The sequence below is a fragment of the Myotis yumanensis genome, unplaced genomic scaffold (assembly GCF_028538775.1).
Source record: "Myotis yumanensis isolate MYYU_CA2020_CCGP unplaced genomic scaffold, mMyoYum1.0.hap1 SCAF_21, whole genome shotgun sequence".
NCBI lineage: Eukaryota > Metazoa > Chordata > Mammalia > Chiroptera > Vespertilionidae > Myotis > Myotis yumanensis.
In genome coordinates this window covers 5,372,904-5,400,284 of record NW_027223772.1, presented here as the reverse complement: position 1 = coordinate 5,400,284, position 27,381 = coordinate 5,372,904, and the positions used below count along the sequence as shown (strand labels likewise).

Below are 27,381 nucleotides of genomic sequence, written 5' to 3'. Positions count from 1 at the left end.
TCTCCTCAGGAGGAATTTCTGAAGCAGAGATGTACCTCCAAATTTTTAAAAATATATATTTTATTGATTTTTAAAAAATGTATGTTTTATTGATTTTTTACAGAGAGGAAGGGAGAGGGACAGAGAGTTAGAAACATCGATGAGAGAGAAACATTGATCAGCTGCCTTCTGCATACCTCCCACTGGAGATGTGCCCGCAACCAAGGTACAGCCCTTGACCGAAATCGAACCTGGGACCTTTCAGTCCACAGGCCGACGTTCTATTCACTGAGCCAAAGTGGCTAGGGCAGTGGTCGGCAAACTGTGGCTCACGAGCCACATGCGGCTCTTTGGCCCCTTGAGTGTGGCTCTTACACAAAATACCACTGGGCTAGGGCTACCTCCAAATTTTTATCCACCACACGTGGGTGTGGGATCAGCCCGTTCTGTCCCTCCTACCAGTCTCTACTTGGCTTCTTCTTTATACCTTTAATTACAGGAGTTCTGTTCAGCTAGATTTCAGGCAGTTTTCAATGATGGTTTTTCTGTAATTTAGTTGTACTTTTTATGTTTAATTTAGTTGTACTTTTTATGTTAACTACTTTTTCTTTTAACACAATTTCAATGTGGAAGTGTGATTAACAGTCCAAATGGAATTTTTGAGACTCAGGTATTTGATGTATATTTCTCCAAAATAAACAAAATGACCTTGTAATGTCAAAGAAAGTAACTATTTTGTATTTCTAGTTGTTGCCAGCTATCAAATTTGAACTTTCTATTGAAAATTAACATTTTGAATATCTTTTGTATGCCCCCATAAGGTTGACAACCTTCCAATACTAAAAAAAATCTGATGAGACTTGTGTTATTAAATGTAATTTTTTTGGTATTGTGTAATTAAATCTGCAATAATATGAATATTTGCGTGTTTGCTCATTTGGACTAGCACTCAGATTGTTATTCACATTTCAGTTCTATGGCTCACTGGATGTCTACAATTTAGCCTCACATTCATTTCTCCCTCAATAAAATGAATGTAGTAGAATTCCTTTTCAGAAAGTTTATGAATATTAAATGAAATAATATATAAAAATTAACACATTGTAGGACATCAATAAATGTTATCACTCTTTTAATTAATATAAATAATTGTGATAACATATCTGTTTCATGGTATATATTGGAGAATAGATAATAAATTAAATGGAAAGTATCTCAAAGATAAAGAATATTAGATTCTTCATTTTCCTTCTTCCCATTCTCCAGCATCTCACCTTCAATCTGAAAATAAAATATACATTCTATAACAGAGTGCTTGAGGGAAACAGAAACTATATCTGTTGTTTTAATAAAGAAAATGTAATATAAAGGACAGGTTAAACAGGTGTTAGAGAACTGGAATGGAGAAGGGGGACTTAGAGTTTATATAGAGAGAGTGGGCACCAGGAGACAGGTCCACCCTAGTGCTTGGGGACCAAAGGAAGAATCAGGGTTACTAGGAACTTGGAAAAGGACCCTGTAGGGCTGAGGTCCACACTTAGAGGGGTGCTGTGCAGCCAGTGTTGGTAACTCAGGAGCTCAGTGGAGAGGCCTTAGGGAGCTCAAACTCAAGAACTCTCGGGAAGGGATGCAAACAGCCTATTGCTGGCAACTCTGAGAGGGCAGAATGAGCTGGTTCTGGAAGGACTTGGAAAATCTGTAGACAGACTAATTTCTGCTGCCAGGATAAAGGATGATTGTGGAAACAACACTGCCAGCAAATACATGTGAAGGAATAAGCTCCGCCCTCCTTGCATCCTGCCTCCCCCAAACCAGCCTCTCAGTGGTGCCCCCATTGCAGAACCTAACAGGAAGTCAGCTGGCAAAGAGAAATGCCTGCAGCAACCCAGCCCCGCAATCTCAGTGCAGAATATAGAAGCTGGGTTTTGGGCTATGAACCAATAGCTTAAACATTGACAAAATTCTTAGCTAACTTCTATTGAGAGGCAAATTAGAATGGACTTCTTTGTTCAAGGAATGTACCTGAAGTAAACTTATCAAGAGGACTTGAGATGTGAGTATTATTGGATGGACCATGTGGACTTATTTTCATATCTAGTTTTTTGGGGAGACTCACTTATGACATCCAGCACAATTGTAATAACTATTTTTGTAGAAATAGAAATCCAGAAAGTCACCAGGAGAATAAAATAATGAAATTTGTTCTAGAGTGACTAATTTAAAATTGATCCCTATAACATGCCTCCTTAAGCTTGAGATGTTTCACACAATCAGGTTTCAGTACTTTCATTAGTGTGATTCACACAACCAACATTCTATCTATCTGTCTATCTGTCTGTCTATCTATCTATCTATCTATCTATCTATTTTAAAGGCTTACATTGTAATGAAACCAACATAGCTATTAAAAGAAGAGACTTGGACTGGTGAAAAAATGTGATTTCATTGTATTTTATGTGATTTCAGTGTAATTTATTTCAATAATTTTGACTTTAAAGTGTGTGTGAGAGAGAGAGAGAGAGAGAGAGAGAGAGAGAGAGAGAGAGAGAGAGAAATCTAAATATCACTACACTTTTGCAACAGAGCATAATACCTGGTAAATTTATGAATGAGGTTTCCATTTGCTAAATTGTCAAGGCTACTATATTATATGTTTTTCATAATAAAGTTATTAAAGGCAATAAATAAATATGTTTCAATATCATACCATGGCTTTATTTTATGCATTAATCTTTTAGAATGACATCCACAACATCTTAAAAAGAGACAAGTTATAACATTCAAATTAGTTTTCTTTCTCTGACACGCTTGCTGTAACTTGATTGCTCTTGTGCTTTTTTTCTTCATCTAAAGGCTTTAAATCATTGATTAACTGAAAGTATTCAGTTTGATGTGGAAGTTGTTTTATACCCTACTTATTGCTTTCTAATATCTATTTAAGAATACCCATTGGTTTACAAAAGCAAATATAATGAAACTAATGATCTGAAAATGCTAGCAATAGTGCCATCAGGGATGGATGTCATACATTGGATGGGGTTGTGAATCTGCCGCCTGGAAATACATTTGGGATTATTTTTTCAGAATCAGATCAAAAGCAGCCAGATGGAAAATGACATAAGGACCTTGAGATAAGCACTATTGGAAGAGGCTAAGTTTTCTCCCATGTTCACAAGCACTTTTGTTCTATTTCATTTAGGGAATCCTTTGGAGATGCTTTCAAGATGTAGAACCCTTATATGTGAAGTAACCCACATGAAGTTGCAGCATCCACATTGAAGTCACTTCATGTTATGGTAGGATGAAATGCTTCTTAATATGTTTGCCTGTGGAAAATGCGATGAGAAGTGTGTGTGTAAACAAAATTATGAAGGTTTGCAACCCAATACATAAGTTTGATATTCAAAGAAAACTTTTTTCATGGTTTTGCAATGATTATTTTATGGATCCTTAAGAGGGTTGGGTATAATAGGGAACTCAAATGTGTTACTATTAATGTCCTATGATAGTATTTACATTATTTAAATTAGTCAATAGGTCAACACACAGCTGGAGGAGGTAAGTACTGTGTTCGCAGGCAGTACCAATGTTTAAAACAGAGTTCAGAGAAATTAAAACCTTATCCAGGGTCTCAAAGCTAATAAGTGGAACAAGAGCAATTTAACTCTAAGCTCTACTATTTCTGCTGTCATGTGACAGGCGAGGAGCCAAAAAATTAACATAGGCCGAGGGCAAGACCCTCAAGTTTAAACTGGCATTTAGAAAAGGGTCATAATTGCCTTCCCTCACACAGAAAATCAAAGTGAAGAAATTGTCTTTATACTTTCACTGCTTTTGAAAAGAGTTCTGTAAGCCTTGACTAGTTACACAGATAACAGTGTTTCAAAGAAATTGAAAATTATAGAAATGCTAACAAGAAATTTGTGCTATAATTTCCCCATTCACCTTTGCTATGAAATGAAAATCTGTAGTAGGCTTCCTATATGCAGTACCCTGTCCTGGCTGATGATATACTTTAGTGAAAATAGTGCTAATCCTTCCTTCACAGCTAACTGGTACACAACTCAAGAAATATGACTTTCGTTTCCCTTTTCTGTTACTTGTACCATGAGGTTGCTGCAAGATTCCACTGAAATAAGAGATAATAGATGGAAAGCACGTAAAATTCTTTCTGGCACCTAGTAGGTGTTCAATAAATAGAAGCCATATCAAAGACCTTATGAAGTAACATCTATTAAAATATAAGCCATTATTTTGCTGTAGGTATATCCATGAAAATGCATAATTAAATAAATGCTTATGTAAAATACGATATCATGTAGAATACATTTGTTTGGGGGAATTGCTGATCGCTGATTGAAAACTTTAGGTATTTCAATACATTTTAGGGGATTAATTTACAGTTGGCAGAACATAGGCTCTTTTATCCTAGAGACTTGGCAATACCACTGGATATTGTGGATCTAGCTGTCATGCCTGAAAATTCTCTCTAACACATATTCCCTAGTGATTGCACACCAGAGACCCACTCTGTCCCCTTGAGTCAGATTCGCCTGGGTTATTCGACAGTGACATCTTGGGAGCCTGTGAAGCATTCTCTTGTGGCTTTCGTGCTACAGAGTCTTGCTTCTGTGTTGGCAATAATCAGCAATATTTCTGTGAGAGCAGGTTCCATGTCTGCAGTTGAAGATTACATTTTAACTTTCTATGTTGTGTAAAGGGGAAAAAAAGCTAACTTTCACTGTGAATTTCTGAGAAGAAGCGTTCAGTCACCTTCAGTTCCAATGTGAGGTTCATTTCTTTCTTTTCTTTTTTTTTAATGGTGGAGTAAATGCGTGTAAGATTAATGAATGCAATGAAGATATTAGGCTGGAATCGCCAACATAAATAGACAACGGTTCCCCCCATAGCACTTTGGGACGGGAATCTAGGCCATTCTTTACTTCAGCTATTTTGAATTAGTTTACATTCTCAAAACAACTGCAAACTTGTCCATGTCCCTCCTATACTGCATTACTTTTCAATTCAAGAGTTTTGTGCAGAAGATATTAACAGCTCCAAATTTCCACTTTACATCCAGTTTTGGGTTGAGTTAAAAAGTTATTGTTGTTTCTTGACAATAAAATTTTAGTCACTTAGGGCCTCATTTCTCTTTGCTGTTTCTCTGTAATAACCCTGTATTTGCTTCATGCCTTACTAACTCTAAGATAGTGAATTACTTCTTTTAAGCTCAGTAATCTCATCATAAGATGAGGATTATAAACAGTTATATTGCAGACATTTATGGATTACAGAAAATATGTGTAAATCACCTACTTCTTAGACTATCACTAATGATCTTATATTGTAGCTCTATATCTAGATCTGCAAGTAGGTTTGATAATATGTGAATCCCCAAAGCTCCTTGTAATCTTCCAGAATAAGGACAAAATTGTTTCAAAAGTTTGGATGTCTTATGAAGGGGTGTTGTTATGGGAAGCCTCAACTTGGAAATAAGTGCCTAAACCAGGAAAATACACATTTTATTTTCTATTTATCAGGCCAAGGTAACTAGGTTTGTTTATATGGTAATGTGCCTTTATCATGAGCTTTTTCATATTTGTATCTCTAGGCCAAATATTTCCAAAGCTTTAAAGTGTTTACAAACCTGGAAAGTTTATAAAATACATAGAGTACAAGATGTTTTTCTCAAGATCTTGCTCAGGACAGGTTGGGCTGGGGTCCTAAGTGTCCTCATGTTATATGTAATTATTTACAACAAAAACAATTCTGGTATACACCACTAACTGGGGCTTAATATTATTTTCCTTGAAGCTTTAAGTTTTACACAATCTATTCCTGGAGATTTATTATTATAGATCAAATTGAACCACTTCAGTATCTGTTAAGATAAATAATTTAAAAAAAAAACAGATATGCTTCAATAATTTGGCAATAGAGTGGCTTTGAAAAGATTTTTTTTATCCCATGAACATATAAGAAGTTAATAGAACAAATAAGTAGAAATAAATAAATACCATCCTAGTTAATAACAGGAGTTCTAGTTTGGTTAATGCTTATTGAAAACTTAATAACTGGTTTATTTCATGTGCATTCATTTAGCAAATATTCACTCTAGTAGTTTGTATCCCCATTCTACAGATTAATGAAAATAGCTTTATAGAAGTCAGGGGTTCAACAAGTTATAAAGTTACGGAATGATAGGGCGAGGACTTAATCTTGGCACCAAGTAAGTATGCAACTGGTACAGCTGCTACCTAATCCTAGGATAACTCAATTTTCCAGTTGTGAAAGGTTTTATTTTATGGCAGCCAATAGCATAAGCACATATGGGAACAATCAGCCTGCATTTGTTTTGTTTAAGCTCTTAAACACTTAATTTACCATCACCTTTGAAGTTAGATGTTGAAAGCATCAGTAGCTTAGAGCTATTTCATCTGCTTTGCAAGGCTATTCAGAAATTTTCTGAATGAATGCCTCAAGTATCTTCTGCAAATTCTTGTTGTTTTTCGCCAATGTGCTTGTTGATTTTCATTAGTTCTGCTGTGTTTGAATATCCTCTCTCAGTTAAATAAACTATCAGAGTTGTCCCCCAGCTCAATACCTGGTAATATGATTATATACATAATTTGTATCTAGGTTTAGCCATGTGTCCAAGTTCTACCCAATGAAGTCTGAGCTACAATAATTTGTGCCATTTCTAGGTCACATCCTTAAAGGTTCTATGCCTATGCTTCTCCTCCTTCTTCCTCTAGTAACTTGGAAAATGATTGTGGGGTGGGATGTCCTGGCGAGTCATCTTATATCTTACAGACAAGGACAGCTGTCTAAAGATAAAAGAACAACGTAGAAGCAGTCTGGCTTCTTGGCTTAATTTATAGAGCAAAACAGTCTCGATTGCTTCCTGCTGAATGTTACGCGAAAGATAAATCAGTTTGATTTGCTTAGCCATGGCGACTAAGACATTTTACATGACAGAATATACACCCTAATGAATTAATGCATTCTTCCATAAATGCATTAGCCATGAATGCCCTGAATTCTGTGACCCTTTGAGAAGTCAATCTTAGCCTGGAAAGAAGCACAAGGCCCTTAAATAAAGGACCCTATGACAGTTACTGGCTGTTGTGTATCTAGACTTTGAAGCATCTCACCTTGCTCATCTTACTTTTCATACTATTCTCCTGACCATCTTCCTTTGGCCCTGCTTTTCTTTTAGTCTTTCCTCTTCCAGAGTAGTACATAAATGCGTTACTTTTTCACCTCTTCTTGCTACAGCATTTATCTTTCATGCATTCAGAGTGTGAAGAAGGCAAATCTTAGATAACAGGAATAATGAACCCTGAGATGAACTTCAGTGTACTGGTGCTGCTTAAAAACATTCCAAGTAAACTTAAAAAAACACATCAGGTTATCCAAATAAGTTTTACTACAGACTACATTAAGTAGACTTCTTAACTTCTGACACCTAGATGACAATGTCCAAATCCACACAACCTATGAGATTTTCTTCATTGTTTCTTCTCTTCACTCAATCCCTCACCTGGTCTGTCCTCATTTGCATCCAGGACAAAACTAAATTTTGTTTTCACATTGATTATGTACCTTTGAATCTTTAGTTTAGAGATTTTAAATATATAGTTAATCTGTAGCCAAAGAATGCCTTAATGCCTTATGGATGCAGTGTTCTCCTAGCTCCATAATCTACTCTTGAGTTACGCTGTAGCTGCAATTCCACTATAGAGCATGCTCCCTACCAAACGACTGGTTTGACTACTATATTGGCACTCTGGGACCCAACCTGACTTCCTTTGGCTCTTTATTTTGCCTCTTATTTATGCAGTATTTGCATCTTCTGACTAGCGGAGTGCATGCTTAAAATACGTGCCTTAAACTATCTCATGGTTGGTTGACAACTACAATGGCAGTATTTTATTATTCTCTGTCACTCCCTTGATGCTTCTTCTGTTTCTGAGCATATTTGTTGGCGCTTTCAACTTAATGGTCTACACACAGTATTGCATTTATTTTTATTTTTAAATATATTTTTATTGTTGATAGAATTATAGATATCTCTCATTTCCCACCTCCTTTACCCCCTCCTTTCAGCCCCACCCCCAGGTCTTTACTACCCTATTGCCCGTGTCCATGGGCTATGCATATAAGTTTATAAGTTCTTTGGTTTATGTCTTCTCATCCCCCCAACCCCTTATTGAGATATGTCAGTCTGTTCCATGCCTTCGTGCTTTGGGTCTTATTTTGTTGGTCAATTAATTTCGTTCATTAGATTCCACAAATAAGTGAGATCATGTGATATCTGTCTTTCTCAGATTGGCTTATTTCACTTAGCATAATATTTTCACAGTATTTCCTTTAAATCCCCTAAAGCACTGAGGTAAGTATAATGACCGCACTTTAATCACTGACTCAGCAAACACTTGCTTAGCATTTCTTTTGGGTCAGGCATTGTTTTAGGCAACTGGGGGAGGAAGATTATCAATACGTCCTCTAGTTGCTCACTCTCAAATAGGGAAGATAAATGAAATGTGTTTTTTTTTTGTTTTTTGTTTTTAAATCTTCTAAGTGTAATAGTATAAAACTTAAGTCTTAGGAGCAAGGATCAGAGAAAAATGCTCAGTTTTCTTGGAGAGGGAAGGAGGATATGTTTCATGGAGATTCTACCTCAATTCAATGTGAGAAGAAAAGGAGGCAGATTCTGGCATATTGGATGATTGTTTTCATAATATCCTAGATAGTTGATGGCAGAACAGAGATAGGGATTCACACAGGTACTTCTGATGTAACAGCCCATGCCATCAGCAGTTCTTGCTTGCAGAGTTCTTTAGTTTTTTACTGTTTCTACAATTGAATGTTGTACTCCCTGCCTCCACCAGTATTCCTCTCGCGCCTCTCAGTTATAGTTATACTATAATTAATGGTGTAGATAATTTACAAAGTTAGGCTTTTTCAAGGAAATAACATCCAGATCTTTAGCTTCCATATGTACTCTTAGCTAAGAATGGTCCAGATGAGATTCCACTTATGACCTCTCAGTTCTAGGTCCCCCACCTTCTTTTTCACAATCCCTTCTCTCTCACTTTACAAAACAAAGCTGTGCTTCTCATTCTTCTCCTACTTCCCAGGGTATGCCATCTTGGGGTTAAAAACCTCAGTGATAATCAGCTAAGGGAAGATTTAAGAATAAGGTGGAGCTCCCACAGGGATAGGTCCAGGAAAGCAAATCTAAGTAGATCCGGGAAAAAATAAAGTGGAAACACCTTATTTATTCAGGTGGCAAGCTTATGGCAGTGCTACTGTCTTCAGATATCTGTTGTATACCACTTGATCAGTCATCTATTCCTCCACTCCTGCCTTCTTTCAGACTCCCTCTTGAAGATGGATGCCTCAAATATCTACATGCCCAAGGTTTGGTTTTAAGGACTATATATTTATAGACTATAATAAGCCAGACATTATATGATTTAGAACTATACAAATCCATGCTAAATTTGTGTTTTATGTCAACTTTGAAAAAGTTAGGTGTGTTGGGGGGGAGCGTAGAGGTGGGAGTAAATACATATGAAGATCTCCAACTAAGTATGGTTGTTTTTTGAAAAGCTGCGCAGGGAGGGTAGGAGGAGACATATCCCCAAGTCTCCATCATTCCACAGGCTTCCTACTGACAAGCATTTTCAGTTTATTCATGATGTTATTGGATAGCTGCCTTTTGGATAACTCAAACATTAGTGTCAAACCTTTGAAAATAACTACCACCCAAATATTTTGCAATGCTATTATTCTCTAGTCAATTTTACCATCACATTTTACATATATATAGACCATTAATTTTTTAAGTTAAAAAATTGATGCATATAAAAGGTTTCAGGACTTATATACTAAATGAATAAATGAATGAAAGATTTATCCTAATTGTAAAACGCAAAATGATGAGTTTTAAATCTTTCTTGAGAACCTGAGTATAATTATACTATAATATGTGTAAGTATTTGTCTGGTTTTGAAGATCTATTTCCTGATTCAGTGAGCGTACTTTATCTTGCCTGAGCTTATCACACTGTATTTGATAATTTAATTGCACAGTATCATTACCACATAAGTGCCAAGGAGGTGCTCATGGTGTTGTCACTGTATATGGCTCCAAGCTGTGTCACAGAATCAGTGAGAAAAGAATCAGAGTAAAGCTTTTTTTCTTCTCAGTTTTGAAGAGTGACAGTAAAATTGTGATTGCAGCATAGTTAAATATCTAGATACTGCCTTAGAATTCAAAAGAAGTGTCAGGCTTCTCACCCCTTTCTGGCATTGGTCATCATCCCTATGCTTTTTTATAGCCTTTGAGCAAATGACCAGTTTGCAAATTTTGTCACCTTTATATCCCATAGTAAACTTCATTACTCAATTAGCTTATTTTCCTTTAACTTATTTTTTCTTTCTTCCATTTTTAATCCCTCTCTCTCTCCTTTTTCTCTCCCTTTCTTTGTGAGGAGGGAGAGTGGTGGTAATTTGAGGTACAGAGGTAAGTATGAGTGTTCCTTTTAAGATGCATTAGTCAGTTTTCTTCTTTGCGTGAGCATTTAAAGCAGAAAGTGCATAAATAAAATTAATTGCATAACTATCTAGACACCTGTCAAAATCTTGACGTGTTCAGTCCCTATAATTGGCATTATATATTCAAAGTAAGTTTTGCAAACAGCAGGAGCACAGCTGTGTGAGAGCTGCCTATTAAATAGAGGCAATCTGTGATGATGGGAGGTCTGTCAGCAATTCTTCATAGTTATCACAACCAAGAGGCAGAGTCTCACAGATCCGCCTTCCCCATTCCTGCTTCTCACACACACACACATACAAAGAGCCTGTTCTATGATTTTCTGCTGTGATCTTATTAAATGTCTTGACATATAACCAAAACAGCTGTTAGTTAAGATAATATTTGTTTCAATAACAAAAACACACGCCAAGATGTGTATAATTTTAAGCACAATAGAATTTTACTTCTCAGTCATTTAAAGTAAAAATTAGATGGCTGCAACATGATCAACTCTTATTCAAATAGAGTTTCAAAGATCTGGGCTCCTCCCATCTTCTTTCTTGCTATTTTCAAAATGTGAATTTTAAGATGTGAAATTAACTAACCCTCGTCAGTTTCATTTAGCTGGTAGAGGGGGAAAGGCACGAGGAAAACATGTGGGGCTTCCTGTGGGACACACTCAGCCGTGGTGTTCCCCACTTTCACTCACACGCCATTGGCCAGATCTCGCCAATGCAATGGAAGCTAATCAGTTTTGCAACCTCTGACAAATTAAACACGGTCACAAACAATGCTGGGCCTCACTAGAGCTGAATTTTTATAAAGACTAAAAGAGAAGTTGGTCCATTCTGCTTTTTGATATAGACTGGGTTGTAGAAAACTACAGGTTTTAATAAAGGTAAACGCCAGCTTTTAGTTCAGAAGGAATTCAGGAGGGTGGGGATAGACATTTTCTGCAGTCATTCATTCATTTATCCCACACACATTTATTAAGTACCTTCTATACACCGGACACTCTACTTATCCTTGAAGACAAGAGAATAGAAACTCTGCTCCTATGACCTCATATGTGAGTAGGAGAAGCAAGCCCATCTGTAATAATAAAAGCGTAATGTGCTAATTAGACCAGACAGCTGAACGACCTTCTGGATCAGTGGTTCTCAACCTTGGCTGCACATTAGAATCACCTGGGAATCTTTTTAGAATCCTGATTTCTGGGCCTCATCCTCCGGAAATTCTGTTTCTTTGTTACTGATGTTGTGGCCCCACCCCATAACAAAGAAACAGAATTTCCAGAGGATGAGGCCCAGAAACCAGGATTCTAAAAAGATTCCCAGGTGATTCTAATGTGCAGCCAAGATTGAGAACCACTGTTCTGGATGAAGCCGGGGCTGGGAGGGCCGAGACAGCCATTGCAGCTGTGAGGGCTGAGCCCCTTTTACGAATTTCGTGCATCTGGACTTTACTAAAGTCATAATTGATTATATTATCATAGTTACAATGCTGTGAAAGCATAGTTGCGTTAGGGATTATCTCTACCTTGAGATAGCAGGGAAGACTATGTAGAAGAGAGGCCATTTAATCTGGGACTGGAAGCATGTCTTTTCAGGTAGAGGAGAGACTTTTAGGGAGCATGGTCAAATATGTGCAAAAAGGCTGGCAGCCCAGAGTTGTGAAAGAACATGGCATAAGCAGAAATAAAAAGTTCTTGTGTATGTCTGGAAAATAGTTTCTTTAAAATAGGATGTAGGGGTCTAGGGAAGCCAGTTTGTGAAAGATGATTGCAGGTTGAAGGGTGAGTGGAATAGGAGGCCTTTGAGTGAGGTCCTAGCAGAGGAAAGAGTGGACGGAGATCCTCCTGTATGTCACTTCTGCACTGTCAGCACCCCGGATCTTCAATAGCTTTCTAAATGCAGACCATAAGGCACTCCCCCTCACTCGCCCTGTGGAGCTGTAAAAGGGATACAGCTACACACACAGCATTTGCAGAAATAAAATAAGTGGTAGGGAAGTAATGAAAAAAGGCCAAGTGCTTTCTTTATTATATTTATAATATTATAATAGTTTCAGGAGAAGCGGAGTTTATTGACTTTAAATTTAAGTTGCCCTCGCATAAATATGACAGAGCACAGTATCTTGTTATTGAACACTCCCTGCTTCATGGTTCAATTACTGCTTAAGATCGCTTGTTTCTTAGCAATATATATTCCAGGATAACAGGATGGGAAAGTCACAGAGATGTGAAATAATATAGTGTGCCTTATAGTGCATAGTATATGATATTTATAATAAACTTTGAGACTAGAGAATGAATTGAAGAGAAATAATTAAGCAAAAAAGGAACCAGTGCTTAAAGGTTTGGAAAATTCTCATCAAAAAATGATGAAACATGTTTTCTACATTAAAGGTGTGGCTAGACTACCATCCTAAAAGAGATGATCCAGGGGTTAGTCCACTATCTCAGCATAAGTCAGGCATAGAGATGGGATTATATTGGCATAGACGCTCAGTTTGGATTAAAGGGGACAGAGACTGGATGAAATAAAGCAAGGTTTTGGACTTTTAGCATCCTACAGGACAAGACAATACTATGCACTATCCAACTGTGAACGTGCCTTGTCCTTCCAGAAAATGGAAGAATGGTCCTGAGGGTAATTCAGAGATCAGCTCAGGGCTAGACAGGGAAGGCTGCCAACCACAACCAGAGTAGGGCTTCCTCCAAGGCCTCTGCCCCAGTGGGTCCAGAAGGGGGAGCTGCTACCCAGATGAACCTGGAAGCCAGAACATAAAGCCACAGATGATTCTCCTCAAGCCTTGAGATCCAGTGCAATTTGCCTCACTAGGTTTTGGCCATTCTTGGGACCCCTCAGCCCTTTTTTTCTTTTTGATGCCTCCCTTTTGGAATGTCAAATGCCTGTGCTATGTCTGTTCCACCACTGCATTTTGGAAGTGCATGTCTGCTTTCATAGGATCACAGCTGGAGAGAAATCTTTCCTCAGGTTGAATCATATCTAGAGTCATACCCACATTGGACTTAGATGATATTTAGATGAGACTAGACTTGGATTTCACAAATGGTTGGGTTATGATTTTGGGGGCTACTGGGATGGGATGAATGTATTTTTCAGACAGACAATATGAATTTTGGAGGACAGAGGGCAGAATATTATGTACTGAGCAACACCCCCCACCCCCAATCTGTAATTTGAAGCCCTAACCTTCAATACGACTACATTTACAGATAGATTCGTTAAAGACGTAATTGAGGCCATAAGAAAAGGGTCCTAATCCAGTAGGACTGCTGTTCTTTAAAAGAGCAGGAAGAGGCACCAAGAGTGTGTCCCCACAAAGGTAAGGCTCTGTAAGGACACATTGAAAAGATGGCTGGCCTGCAAACTCAGAAGGGATCTCTCATCACAATCAGATCTGTCAGAATCTTGATCTTGGATTTCTGTGAGAAAATAATTTTCTGTTGTTTAAGCCACCCAATCTGTAGTATTTTTTTTTTTTTATGGCAGTCTCAGCAAACTAACAAAATGTGTTCAAATGTGACTGATCAGTTATGTGATTATAATAATTAGTAATAGTGGTATTCACCATATGTCAGGTAATGCAAGTCCCATATGTACATTATCTCATTAATGCCTTAAAAACCCTTGGTGGTAGTTCTCATCATCATTCTTTTACAGATTAAGAAATTAGGTTAAAGGAAAATCACTGTATCTCCAAGTAGTGGAGAACTCATTATTATTCCCTTACTAGAGGCCCTGTTCATGAAATTCGTGCACTCTAGGGGGGGAGTCCCTCAGCTCGGCCTGCGCCCTCTCGCAGTCTGGGAGCCCTCCGGGTATGTCCAACTACCCCACGGGGAGTGGGCCTAAGCCAGCAGTCGGACATCCTTAGTGCTGTCATGGAGGCGGGAGTGGCTCCTGCTAGCTGAGCGACGCTCCCCCTGTGAGAGATCACTGACCACCAGGGGGCAGCTTCTGTGTTGAGCGTCTGCCCCCTGGTGGTCAGTGCGCGTCATAGCGACCAGTCGTTCAGCAGTTTGGTCAATTTGCATATTAGCCTTTTATTATATAAGATTATTATATAGGATAGTAGTTTCCATGTACCATCTGCAAAGAGCTTAACTTCTCCGTGTTTCAGTTTCACTGTTCCATTAACTGACGATGATATGTGTGTTGCCCTCTTTAGAGGGTTATTTGCATGATTTAAGTAAAATGACTTAAGCACATCCATTGTATGAATATCTTTGTTAGCATCACTTATTTTGGTGACCTTCTATTCCCACTCAAATCACTGACTTTTCATAAGACTTTTTTCAAGACATCACAATACTATTGTCAAAGTATCTTCCTTTAGAATTTTCTTATGTAGGCTTTTGTTCTGACTACTGACTTGTCATTAGTAAAAGAATTGGAATGTAAGTCTGTCTTTAATAGCATTCTTCTTTTTAGATGACGGGAGAAGATTGGTTTTATTAATTTGATTTCATTAATTTACACCTGAAGGATATCAATTAAAATATTCTGAAATATTCTGAAAATGATTTTGTATTGAATAGTCAAAGGGACTGCACCATGAAATAAATTTATAGGTCTTAATATCAATCTTATTTGTTAATTCCATGCTGTTTTTCCTCCTGTTCAACTGTCTTTGTAGAATAAGATATTTATTTGTCTGATATGGTTCTATAAGTTTTAATTAGCTTCTAGAACAGGGCAAACTTTTGACTCAAGGGCCACAATGGGTTCTTAAACTGGACCTGAGGGCCAGAACAAAAGCATGGATGGAGTGTTTGCGTGAACTAATATAAATTCAAAGTAAACATCATTACATAAAAGGGTATGGTCTTTTTTTTTTTTTTTTTTTAGTTTTATTCATTTCAAACGGGCTGGATCCGGGCAGCTGGCCATAGTTTGCCCACGGCTGTTCTAGAACAAAGCATTATTTTTGTTGTTTCCCTAACAAAGTCTAGTGGTCTCTCTTTTCCTATGTACAATAGCTTGTTGTTATTTGTGGTTTTTTTTTAGGGGGGAGGGTGTTTGGTACTTAAGGTAATTTCAGGAGAAGGTTTTCAATTTCTGGCAAACATTTGAAGTGTAAAGTGATCAGATGAGCTTAACAATAAGAAATAACTTTCAAAGATGTTAAAACATCAATGCAGATAAAAATTATAATTAACCCCTTTATAACCCAACATATATTCATTAGCCAACTTGGTTTAGATGCAGATTTTTACCAAGTAAAAGTGAATAGATTTCTCACCATGTGTATTTTGGCCCCTACCATCGTTATAATATGAAAATATTAGGAATTTAGGTATTCCTATTTTTAGGCAAGTATGAAAAAAAGGATTTTGAATGTATGTATGCATCAAGGTTTATCATATTGTATTATTTAACTTTTATAGTGCTTCTTCATTATCATCTTTATCTAAACCTTTTTCTATATCTTAATTATGGGAGGGCCAGAACAAGGAATAAGGAAAAAAAATTAGTTCATATAACTGAATCAAGAGCTCCCTTTAGCACAAAATGGATTGACAGTTTCATGTTTGAGATTACTAATAAGGATTTTCTTTTAGGGGGGGATGTTGTATGCTGTTACCTCATTTGAATGTCCTCATAATTGTAAAGCTACTGGGATATTTGAATAATTAAAGTCCTTAATCATGTATAATGTGTCAATTCCTTCCTTAATGTCAGTTGCTGAAAATGTCTTCCAGGAATTTATAGGTCACATCATATATATTATTTTGTATTTAATCTTGAAAAACAGTAATTTTAAAACAAAAACTAAAGACAAATATTGATGAGTCTTTAGATGAGTCTTGGGTTTTTGACACAGTTTCTCTTAAAGAAAGATAACTGTAAAGTGATGGTATAATCCTTTAGCAAAATAAAAACCATTATCAAACTTTAGATCTCAGAAAACAGGGAACATTCTACTTTAAATGGACAGCATTTTTATCATGATGGATTCATTCAGTAGACAATAGCTCCATTACCAAAGCAATCTGAATTAATCTGAAATTGAATCACTCCTTGCACAAACATTGGGGAAATTGAAGCAATTTTAGTTTAAGACATATAAATATCATGCTGTAAACTTTAAATTGAATTTAAAATAAATTGAACTCTTTATTGTCTTTTATTGTTTTAGCTTTTTCTGCCTTTGTTGCAAAGAGCAAAGTTATAGGAGATTTTAAAAAAATAGAACTGCACACTGGAATACCAAATATAATATCTGGAAAAAAGATAATCTGAATTTTATAGCAATTGAAATTATTTTTGTCTCCTTTAAAACAGAAAATATCATGTGTGTTTTCCATACTCAGCATGAAGTTATTTACAGCTTGTGACAGAATGGAAAAGACATAAGCCAAAGACATCAAAGTTTAGTCAACCTGTCAGTCAAAGTCAATTAAAGAAAATGCACAAAAGTAGGCATTTGTCTGATGGACCCTCCTAGCTCACATTATTAGTCATTTAAAGGCTCTTTCTAGGAGACTCATTAGCTTGTCTATTTGCAAATGACTGCCACTATCTGGGCAAACTGCCTTAGGTTCTATTTTGCTGGTAGTGTTCTCTTGAAAGACAGCCATGTTGATTAGCACAAGGCGATGTACTAGTAATAGGAGTTGACAATCATGTGCTGGCCGAAAATTATACAGAAAGAAATAAGAGTTGTAATTTTCAAATAGCTAAATGTATTTTTCCCCCAAATCTTCACAGTGGCCAGAAAAAACCTGTTAAACTTCTGTCAGTCCTCTCCTGTTCTGCCCCAAATATCTCTATAGCCTCATAAAATCTTTATTCTTGCCTGGTGGACTTACTGTATAAGCCCATCAAGTCCATCAGGTTTTTATAGCATATACATTCTGTTTTCTTCTGCTATTATTATTTCACTCATGCCTGAAGGCAGAACAAATAAATTCATTAACAACAAGAAATATGTTTAGAAACAGCTACTGATAAGTTAGTAAAGAGTTCTTATGTAAGTGGTGGCTGCGGAGACTAGAGATTCAGGTTTAAAGAGAGTTTTTGAAACCTTGCAACAGGTGTTTGGGCTTAAACGGAGGATTTCAGGGAACCCAATGAAGCAAGGGAGTGCCTGATGAGATTCTACCTTAGGAAGATCCTTCTGGCAGTAGCATGGCTAATATTTTGGAAAGATGTAACTAAAGGCAAACAGACTGTGTAGCAGAATATTCTAATACATATGAGAGAAGTAATTAGGGTCCAAACTAAAGCAGTAACGATGAAAATAGGGAATACATAATAGAGTTGAGAAACATTGGGGTGGTTCCATTCATTGAGCTTTGTAACAAGATGTTAGGCAAGAGGGAGAAGTAGGAGGCTAGAATGAGTCCCTGATTCACCACATAGGTTAGGATGATACAGGTGGAAATGTTACCAGCAACAGAAACACCAGAAAAGGTGTTATGGGCCAGGCTGTTCCCTCCTTGGTGCTTGTCAGCCTCATAGGAAAGACTTTAAACCAATGATGTAATAAAGGAAATTTATTAATGAAGTAAAGCAAGTAAATCTGTCAAAGAAGCAAGGTAAGCAAATCTATCAAAATACGTCTGGCTTATGAAGCACAGATACACTTCTCAGCTAATCTGAGAAGCGTTGCCCAGTAGAGGTTTAGCCTTTTATACGTTACAGTCTATAGGTTTTTGAATTTCTCTGCTGGAGACTAGATCTCAAGGTCTCCCTTCTACTTTTTTATGGCTTTCCCAGAATTTATGAGAAGCATCTTGACAAGCCCTGAGACTGTGGCTTTTCTGTTTAAGGAGTGAGATAAAAACTCCCTCTTCTCTCCCCCTTTCCCAAGAAGGCTTACTTCTTTGTTTAGTAGGTGAGATGACTCCCCCTTCTCTCCTGTGTTCCTTGGTTGGGAGGAGAGGCATTCCTTGGCTGGGAAAGATCAAACTGGCTGCAAGCTGCCCAAACTGTTTGGCCTTGTTTAATTTCCTTGTCTCAGTTTCCTGTTCCTTCTGCCCTGGAATTTGTCTAGCTTCTTACTATCCTGTTATAGAAACACAAGCTTAGTTAGAGAGAGGTTACATTTGAGGGACTTGCTAGACAACTAGAGGAAATATTCTGGAACTCAAGAAGTTCTGAATACAGGCCATTGGATTTCTCTGAGTATTAAATGATGTCTGTCACATGCTCAGGACAGCGACCTAAAGAGGACAGGTGCTCAAAAAACGGCAGCTGTTGTTCCTGGTGCTGGAACGGAGAGCATGTGTGTTTGGGTAAATCTAAGGTCCAAGTTTGTCTCCAGGACTGAATTGGATGCACAAGGGGAGAGAGAGAGAAAGAATTGAGGCTATAGCAAAGGATGTTTAAAAAGATGGCCCTGAGAATTACGTACATCAGAAAATAAAGGGGGGAAAGGCTGCCAAGTTGCTGGATAAAGGAGTGGATGTTCATAAATATATCTTGACTATGATACATTCTTGCTTCATAGAAATTAGATTAGTCATATTGCCAGGTCCTCTTTCCACCTTTTATTTCTTAAGCATTTGATTTATATGTGCCTCCTTTTGTCAGTATTGTCTCAACATAAACACATTTTGCATTTGGAATCATGACTAATACCATACCTGCCAGCTAATCAGTTATATTTCAGCCTAGGTTCCCTCGAACTGACCAAATAATTAGGAAAGCTGTTTTACACTGTGCCATGCCTCTGACAAGACTCTTCATTTTTCTTCACTTCGCCATGTGCACTGTGTGGCCACTAACAACACATGGGGCTGTTGAACACCTGTGTTGTGTAGCCCAGGATCACCACAGTGCACCTTTTCGGGTCCGAAAAATTAGTGTCCTCCCACTGTTCTAAATTCTTTGGCTGGACTCAAAATCAGATTAACATGAGACTGAGTAACAGGAGAAAATGATGAAATTTATTACCTCTGTACCTGTGGGGGTTCCATAAGAAAATGAGACCCCAGGACCCATTGGGCAGTTGAGGCTTATGTGCCATTTTGGATTAAGGAGAGGGAGGGTAGGGGCATAGGATGTCAAAGGGGAACTCGACAGATTACAGGTGAATGAGGAAGAGCAAACAGGTGGTAAACAAATTCTTGCTGGACCCCAGAAACAATGGGACACAGAGGGACGTCTAACAAACAGATGTTACTAGACTTCTCCCTGCCTGCCACATTTATTCATATATGCTAAGGTTCCCATTCCTAAGCAGGTTTTTCTATCTGAATTCCTTAAGTCAGGAAAGGGGGGGGGGAGTTAAAAAAAATTACACCTTCTCTTGAGTTTGTTGGGCTTTGATTGCTTTCCAGTGGAAATAATCTGCATGCCAGGGTCACACATTCTGGGGAGACTCAATCTGGACGCCTACTACCTTCATTAGAAAGAAGTCAGGCCACTGGTCTCTCCTTGCATTGTAATCTGCGTCATGGCAAGGAGTAGCTCAGTAGCAGACAATGGATGCACCTGCCCAGATGGAGGCAGAAGTGCTCACAGAGGTATTGTAAACCAAGCTCCTAAACAGCAGAGAGACACTGAGCTATCTGCAGGGAGATGAAAAAGAGCTGCAAATTAAGCCTGGCGAGGTTATTCACTGTTTTACATTAGTGTCTCTAACTCCTATAAATGCTGTTTAGGGTTTTCACATGCTCAAAACTGTCATATAATCTGGAATGATGTCATTACATGTTTGAGAGTCATTTTGCAAACTTACTGGGAACGATCTGACATTCATACCATAATGTAGACGTCTGGGGACATGGCGGTAGTTTATTTGCCACTGCAAGTTTAATCTAAGTCACCAAATATCTAATTTATCATGAAAGATGAAATTCCTGGAGGTTTTTTCCCACCTCAGTGTTATTAAACAGTCTAAGTTCTGCCAGAAGAGGGTATGGCTCAGTGGCTCATGTGGAAAATACTTAATTGCCTGCATTGCTATGATTGGGAGTGTTCTGAATCGGAAACAACATATAAAGAAAAGCAGTGGAGTAACAGTGCCAAGAAACCACTTCTCACAGGTGACTAACTAATCCCCAAAATTCTGAAGAGCACTGGGCTAGTGGTCAGTGGGAGTGAAGGCTGGCCCCCAATCTGTCACTAATTAGCCATGGGAAATTACAATTCCTCCCTCCATCCTACCCTCTCCTCTCTCTTCCCTCTTTCTGTATTTTTCTTCTCCCTCCTTCCCCTTTTTTAATTTCCTCCCTCCCTCTCTTCCTTCCTCCATCATTTCTAAAATACGTACTATGTGCCAGCATCATGTTGGTGATGGGAGGGGAAGAATCCCCCCACCCCACACTTGTTTGTAGTTCTTTTGGCTGGACTGGTAATAAAATAATAAAATTGACACAAGACTAGATTAACAGGAGAAAAACCAATTTAATACATGTACGTAGGGAATCATAATACGATGCTCACATCAGATCATAAAATGAAACTGGAAGAAATGATCGAACCAGACACCTTTCTATACTTTTTAGACAAGCAATAAACTTGTGAGAACTTGACAGGACAGAGAAAGTTGGTGCTCATTAGAAAATAATCTAAGCAAGGTTTGGGTATTTATTAGCGAAGAATCTAAACAAAGTTTGGGCTTGGTCCTACATTAGTAAAGTTGTTTTTGCAGGATTCTGACTTTGGATTCTTTTGACTCTTGTGATAAGGTTTACTTAGCCCTTGGGAGCAAGCAGGGCATCTGTCACATGGGAGATTTATCTCCTTTTAGGGGACAGCGAGGTCAGGGTTTTCTTGTACAGGCAATTCCTTAAGTAACTTTAATTCAAAATAATCAATATGCCATTGTGAGATATTGTGGGGCAGCCTGCCCTGGGCCCTGATGTTAGCTGCTGAGATTCAAAGATAAAAGCTATTTCTTCTGCCTTGGAAGAGGGTTGAGGAAGATTAGGAGGGGCTTGGGTCTTATGATTCACGTCCCTGGCAGTTCAGATATTTTGTGATTCTGTCCTGCTCACAATGTTATCACACAGGCAGTGCCGTTCTTTTATATGATTTCTTGGAGAGAATGAATCTTGAAGGCAAGGTTGCATATCTGGCTTGCAAGAGTTATTGGTAGATTCAAGACATGTTCTCTGAGCACTGCTCTGTGCCAAGCACTGTGCTGATGGACCATCCCAGAAAGAAGCACCGAGTTAAATGGGAACAGAGAGGAGGGCCACACATTCTCCTCCTGGGAATCGGACTGAGAGTTTCAGGAGAGTTGAGGTCTAAGTCAGACCCTGATTAGGAGACCGTGGACTGCAGGCAGGAGAAGGAGTAGCTCTGGAGAAACCGAGTTCAAGGCAGAGAATAGCCTGCGCTATGGGGAATGCACATTGTGTTTGTCAACTTGCCAGCCCTTGGGCATCCCTGCAGCACACAGTGAAGAGGGGGAGAGCAGGGATAGGTGACCTTGAGGTTGTTGTGGAGAGAAATCATAAAGGAGCCATTTATAGGAGCATGAGCGTTACCTTAAAAACAAGGAAGTATTTTAATTTGCATGATAGAGATTTGCATTCAGAAGAATAATTAATTAAACATAGATATCCAGTAAGAAAGGTATTAAGAGAAGGTGGCAGTGATCAGACATTTATAAACTAGTTCCCTCCAAGCAAGATAACCTTATGTTTTAGGCATGAATCTTTGTCTCCGTCCCAGGGGTGCTAACATTTACTTTATATAGCTCACTCAAGTTACATTCTGGATGTGTATTCCTCAGGCTGGAAAAATATGAACCCAGTTCTGCAGGGGCGGGTCAGGATCCCCAGTTCTACACTGTGCCTTGGTGTGACGGGGGGAAGAAATGTGGACAGTAGTCATCTGTTTCTGCAGATATTGACTTATCCGTAGTTCCTTCCGCCTCGTTCCTGCAGGTTCAGCAGTCAGATTTGGAGACTGGAGCTATTTGCTGAGTCCCTGTGTCATTCTTCTGGACTCTGTGGGTACCTGGACTCAGGATATGGAGTCCCTCCTTTCGACAGCCCTGAAGTTTAAATACTTAAGCCCAAGGCTTTTCCTTCCTTAAGATTTCTTCCACTCTGCTTTTGTCTATACTCCTCTATCCTTCCAATTAGCAAACACTTTCAACTCTCCTAACCATTCAGCCTTTTGAAGAACAAAAGCTGGAGAGAACTGAGCTCTGCTTGGATTTCCCCAGATGGCATGTATGTCCCCTGAGCCTATGCGGTTCAGAGCATACAGCCCACCTGAATTGTGCTAAAAGGAAAGTAAGGGAAACACAGGAAGACAAACACAAACAAAATAAAGTCAAAACCTTAAGATAGCATCTAGCTTCACCTGCTTTTCACACCATCCTCTCCCTTATTGCCTAAACTGTTTCCTTTGAATTTCATAGTTTACAAGCATCTCCACTTCCAATTACCTTACTTAACGAACTTTTCCTCCCTGCACTCCACTGCGCCAGCCTGTTCATATGCTGCTTTGGTTTTCTGATCTTCTCTAAGAACGCCCTTGCTGATGTTGCAGAGGCTCACTTGAGCTTGCACACGGGGCCAGTTGCACTGCTTAGGACTGTTAACTTAAGAAACATTCAAACCTGAAAAGAATTTTTGTGAGTTTATTTGAGCCAAACTGTCAATAATTGCTGGGAAGCAAAATCTCAACATATTGAGATAATGCTCCGGAGAACGGCAGTTTTCCACCTTTTTAAAATAAATTACAATCAAAGTAGGAGACATAAGTGGATTATATGAAGTTCATTGATGATAGATGAGGGAGGTGGAAGAAAGCAAAGAGGGGAAACCTCTGGGACTGGATAAAAAGTAAAATGATAGACACATGTTTCTTTTACTTAGGTAGGTTAGTTAACAGTCAACAATTAACACGATAACAATAGCAATGAGGGAATTTGTGGTCTCAGCCCTGGAACCCAGGGCATTTGGTTGTGCCCTGAGGGGTCTGGAAAAAAGGGAAGTTACAAGTTACCCAGACATTTCAAGGCTATGTTATCATAGATGCAAAAAGACAGATAGGCTCAGTTAAGGTAAAGGTTGACCTTGTTAGTGAAGATACCTGCCTAGGACATAACTACCCACCATAACTGCTTTTAGTTAAAGTTTAATTTCAGACCATCCTTTGTGGTTAGTTTAGGTCCCTGAGTTTGAAAGGCTGCCATGCAAGCCTTCTCTGAACTAGTTAGGATAGTATGTGGCCCCTTTTGTCCACATGCCTCACTGCTCACCAGTCAACACCATTCTTAGTTTCCTAATCACTGAGTCAGGGGATAACTATATCATACCAAAATTGCTCTCGAGCTGAAAAAACAGTAGGATTCTAGAACTCACTTTTAAATTCTTTCCCCACTACCACAGAAACCCTTACTCCCTACCCACTTTGTTTTTCATGTCCTGGTCAGTTAAAAAATCTAGAGAATATAAGTCTCCACTTTCACATCTTCACTTGGCAGAGAGATGTGCTCAGTTTCTGAGTGGGGGCCTAAGTGGGACCCTGTAAAACAGGTATGGGGAACATCCATATAGGGCCTGAGAAATCATTTGGTCTGGCCCTGCCAAGGCATTAGGGGTGAGTTAATTAAATATTTGACCAAATGTAGCAGGCTACTTTCTAAGTTGATAATGTTGTATGGCCCAAGGATCCTATATAATAAAAGCCTAATATGCTAAGTGTCCCATCATCCAGTCATCCGTTCAACCAATCAAAGAGTAATATGCTAATGATATGCTAAGGCTGCTCAACTGCTCACTATGACATGCACTGACCACCAGTAGGAAGACACTCTGACCAGTAGGTTAGCTTGCTGCTGGGGTCTGGCCAATCGGGACTGAGCGAGACGAGCCGGACATGCCCTGGAGCCTTCCCACGGTCTCTCCCTGGCTGGCCAACCTCCCGTGTCCCCTCCCAGCCTCGATTGTGCACCGGTGGGGTCCCTCTGCCTGGCCTGTGTCCTCTCGCAATCGGGCTGAGGCCCCCCCCCCCCCCCCCCCCAGTGCACGAATTCGTACACTGGGCCTCTAGTGATGTCATAAATATCCAAATGGCCCTTGGCAGAAAAAAAGATTCTCCACTCCTAATCTAAAACTTCCTGGTGGGAAGTCTTACAGAATTATTGCTGCTATAGTTTAGCTACTTTATGAAGCAAAAAGCCTTTGCCACTTGTCTGAAACTTAGCTACTGCATGGTTTTCTAAGGAGAGATGAGTCTGTGTTCTGAATTCCATACTCAAGGCCAGAACTGCTTATACTTAAGATTCTCTGAACAGCTCTGTAGATGTAATAATGATCCTATCTGTGTTTCCTGCCAGGAATGAGAAATAGATTATTTTTGCAGTTACTGAATATGTTTTCTTCCTTTTTGTTTTTAGTAGAGCATCCAATAAGTCAGTCTGCTTTACAGTTTCAGGTGGAATTTACTTTTTGAGAGCAAGATACCAAGATTCTCAAAAATGTTTCCATGCCCTTTGTTTTAGTGATCTCATTCCTAAAAATCGATCTTAAGAAAATAAACCCTGTGCAGACAAATCTATATTTATCAAGATGTTTATTAAAACATGTTTATAAAACAACAAACACGGGGCTAAATTTCATTAACTATTTTACAAAACATGATAAAGGGATAATGGTTGAGTAAACTATGACCTATTTTTACTTAATGAAATCATGACAATGATGCTTTAGAAGACAATGAACATGGAAAGTTTGAGTTGTATTCATGATATGATATAGTTACATTTTCATTTTCAAAAAACTGAAAGGACATATTTCAAAAAAAGCTGATGTTATTTTAATTTGAGATTATTAGTATTTTCCCTCTTTGCATTTTCTAAATATTTATAGTTAAACATTTTCAAATGTTGATATCTTATTATCAACTAATATTCACAAAATATAGCAATAACTGAACTGAATTCTCTGATTACAGAGTAAAAGATGCATTTTGAGGCCAAGCAGCTGAAATTACATACATTTACTACACATAGAAAAGTATCACAAAAATGTTCAAATTACAAGTTAAAATACAAATTTGAAATGCTACCAATTACTACTATTGATAAATTTAAGTAGTAATAAAACACAAATTATTAAGTCACTAAGGCTATGGCTTTATAAGTTTTGTTATTGGTGGAAAAAAATGGAGTGATTATAGCAAACATATTAGTACTTAGATTTTATTAATAATTATTACCATTATTAATAGTGATTATTATTATTATTTAGATAGAATAGTAACAACTGAGTGAATATAGGGATAGGTATATTTTTATCTTATACAAATAACAAAATAATATTAGTAACAACTTAAAATTAGTGGAAATAGATATAACTGAATTTATTCAGTAAGAATGTTACCCTTACTTGTGTATATGGGGGTGTCTGTGGGTGTGTGTACGCTTGCAGATGTCTTGTAAGAGTCACTTGCCAGGGCTTTAACATAATAAGACTTCAATAAAGTCTTATAAGACAGCAACTACTTTTTTTAAGTCAGAATTTTAACAGACATTTATTCAAGTTACAGTTATGTGGCTTATGAGCTGAGAAATCTTCTATAAGTTACTGAATCTTCTTGAGCCTCAAGTTCCAGCAAAATTGGAGTGAGGATAAATTACTCTATGTTGCAAGGACCAGATGAGATAATGGCTAATTCCTGACACGAAGTAGGCATTTACTCAGTAGTTTCTGATATTTTTGTTGAGAGACAGCAGAGCATGTTTTTGGTTAAGAGCACAGAAGCTGGAGCTGGACTCCTTGGCTCTGAAACCCAACTCTGCCACTGCTGAGCTATGTGGTCTTGGGCAAATGACTTACTGTCGGTGTACCCCTGTGTCCTCCTCTATCAAATGAGGGTGATAATAAGAGCACTGGCTTCCTAGATTTGTTACAAATAATTGAATAAACACATATAAAATAGGCAGTTCCTAGCACTAAGCAAGAATTCGGCAGGTGTTAGCTCTTACTAATATTTCACGGGTGAGATAAGGGTAAAGGGAACCAATATTTATCAAGTACATTGCACACAAACTGTTGTCTTAAACCCGCTGTTTATATTATCTCAGAATCCTCAGTGCAGTCCCAGGAGGGAAGGATTTTCTTCTCTATTTTTCACATCAGGAAACAGATTCAGAGAACCAAAACCTCTCCTGTCCACTAAAGCACCTGTCTCAATTGTTTAAATGCTTCTGTCTCCCTTTCCCTTCTTGTTAGATTGGTTTTCTTCCTAGACCTCCTAGAGGGTAAGTACTCTATGGGTTTATTGGTTTACTTTACTGGGATTTCCCAGTTTGTTTATGACAAGTGCTGGAGGTAATTGGGGGACTCTTTGGTCTCATGCCCTCGTCTGATCTGAGTTTGCATTGCTCATACACCTGAAAGCCCATGGGGAGGGCATAGGGAGAAAGGGCCACTGTTTGAGGGCAAATAAAATCTATCCAGAGCATTTCCATCTGCTCAAAATGCTAACTTATATTATTCCAAGAATTGGTCCCCTTATCTTTAGGGGCACTATGTGCTTGTGCTGAAGATCAAAGGCCAGCCAAAAGGACATGACACTCCTTCAAGCAACTCATAGTCCATTTTGAGAGACATGTTTAAAAACACTAAACAAAGTTGTTATAATTGCTGTTAAGAACCCAAGCTAGGTAGTAGAAAATATATCTGTGTGAACAGAGGGTAATACAATTCCGATAGACAGTAAAGGAAGGCTTCACCTGGGAGGTGGCATTTCCATTGAAATCTGAAGGAGGAGGAGAAGACAGTCCTGGAAGGTGGGCAGGGAATATCAGTGAAATAGGTGTGTCTGTTGCCTGGACAAGTACAATCACAGAGACATACAGTTCACTGGAGTTATATTTTGGCTGAGCTGGGAGAACAGGGAAATGGCA

General features: G+C 38.4%; 1 protein-coding gene across 3 annotated transcripts in view; it reads left to right on the top strand.

Moving 5' to 3' along the window:
- The window catches only part of LINGO2 (leucine rich repeat and Ig domain containing 2), a 1,208,426-nt gene that overhangs the window by 269,586 nt on the left and 911,459 nt on the right, over positions 1 to 27,381 (top strand). For all 3 annotated transcript variants that reach the window (XM_070400858.1, XM_070400856.1, XM_070400857.1), the window contains exon 2: positions 3,179 to 3,275. The gene's annotated coding sequence lies outside the window, so the exon portion shown is untranslated. The remainder of the gene's footprint in view (positions 1 to 3,178; positions 3,276 to 27,381) is intronic.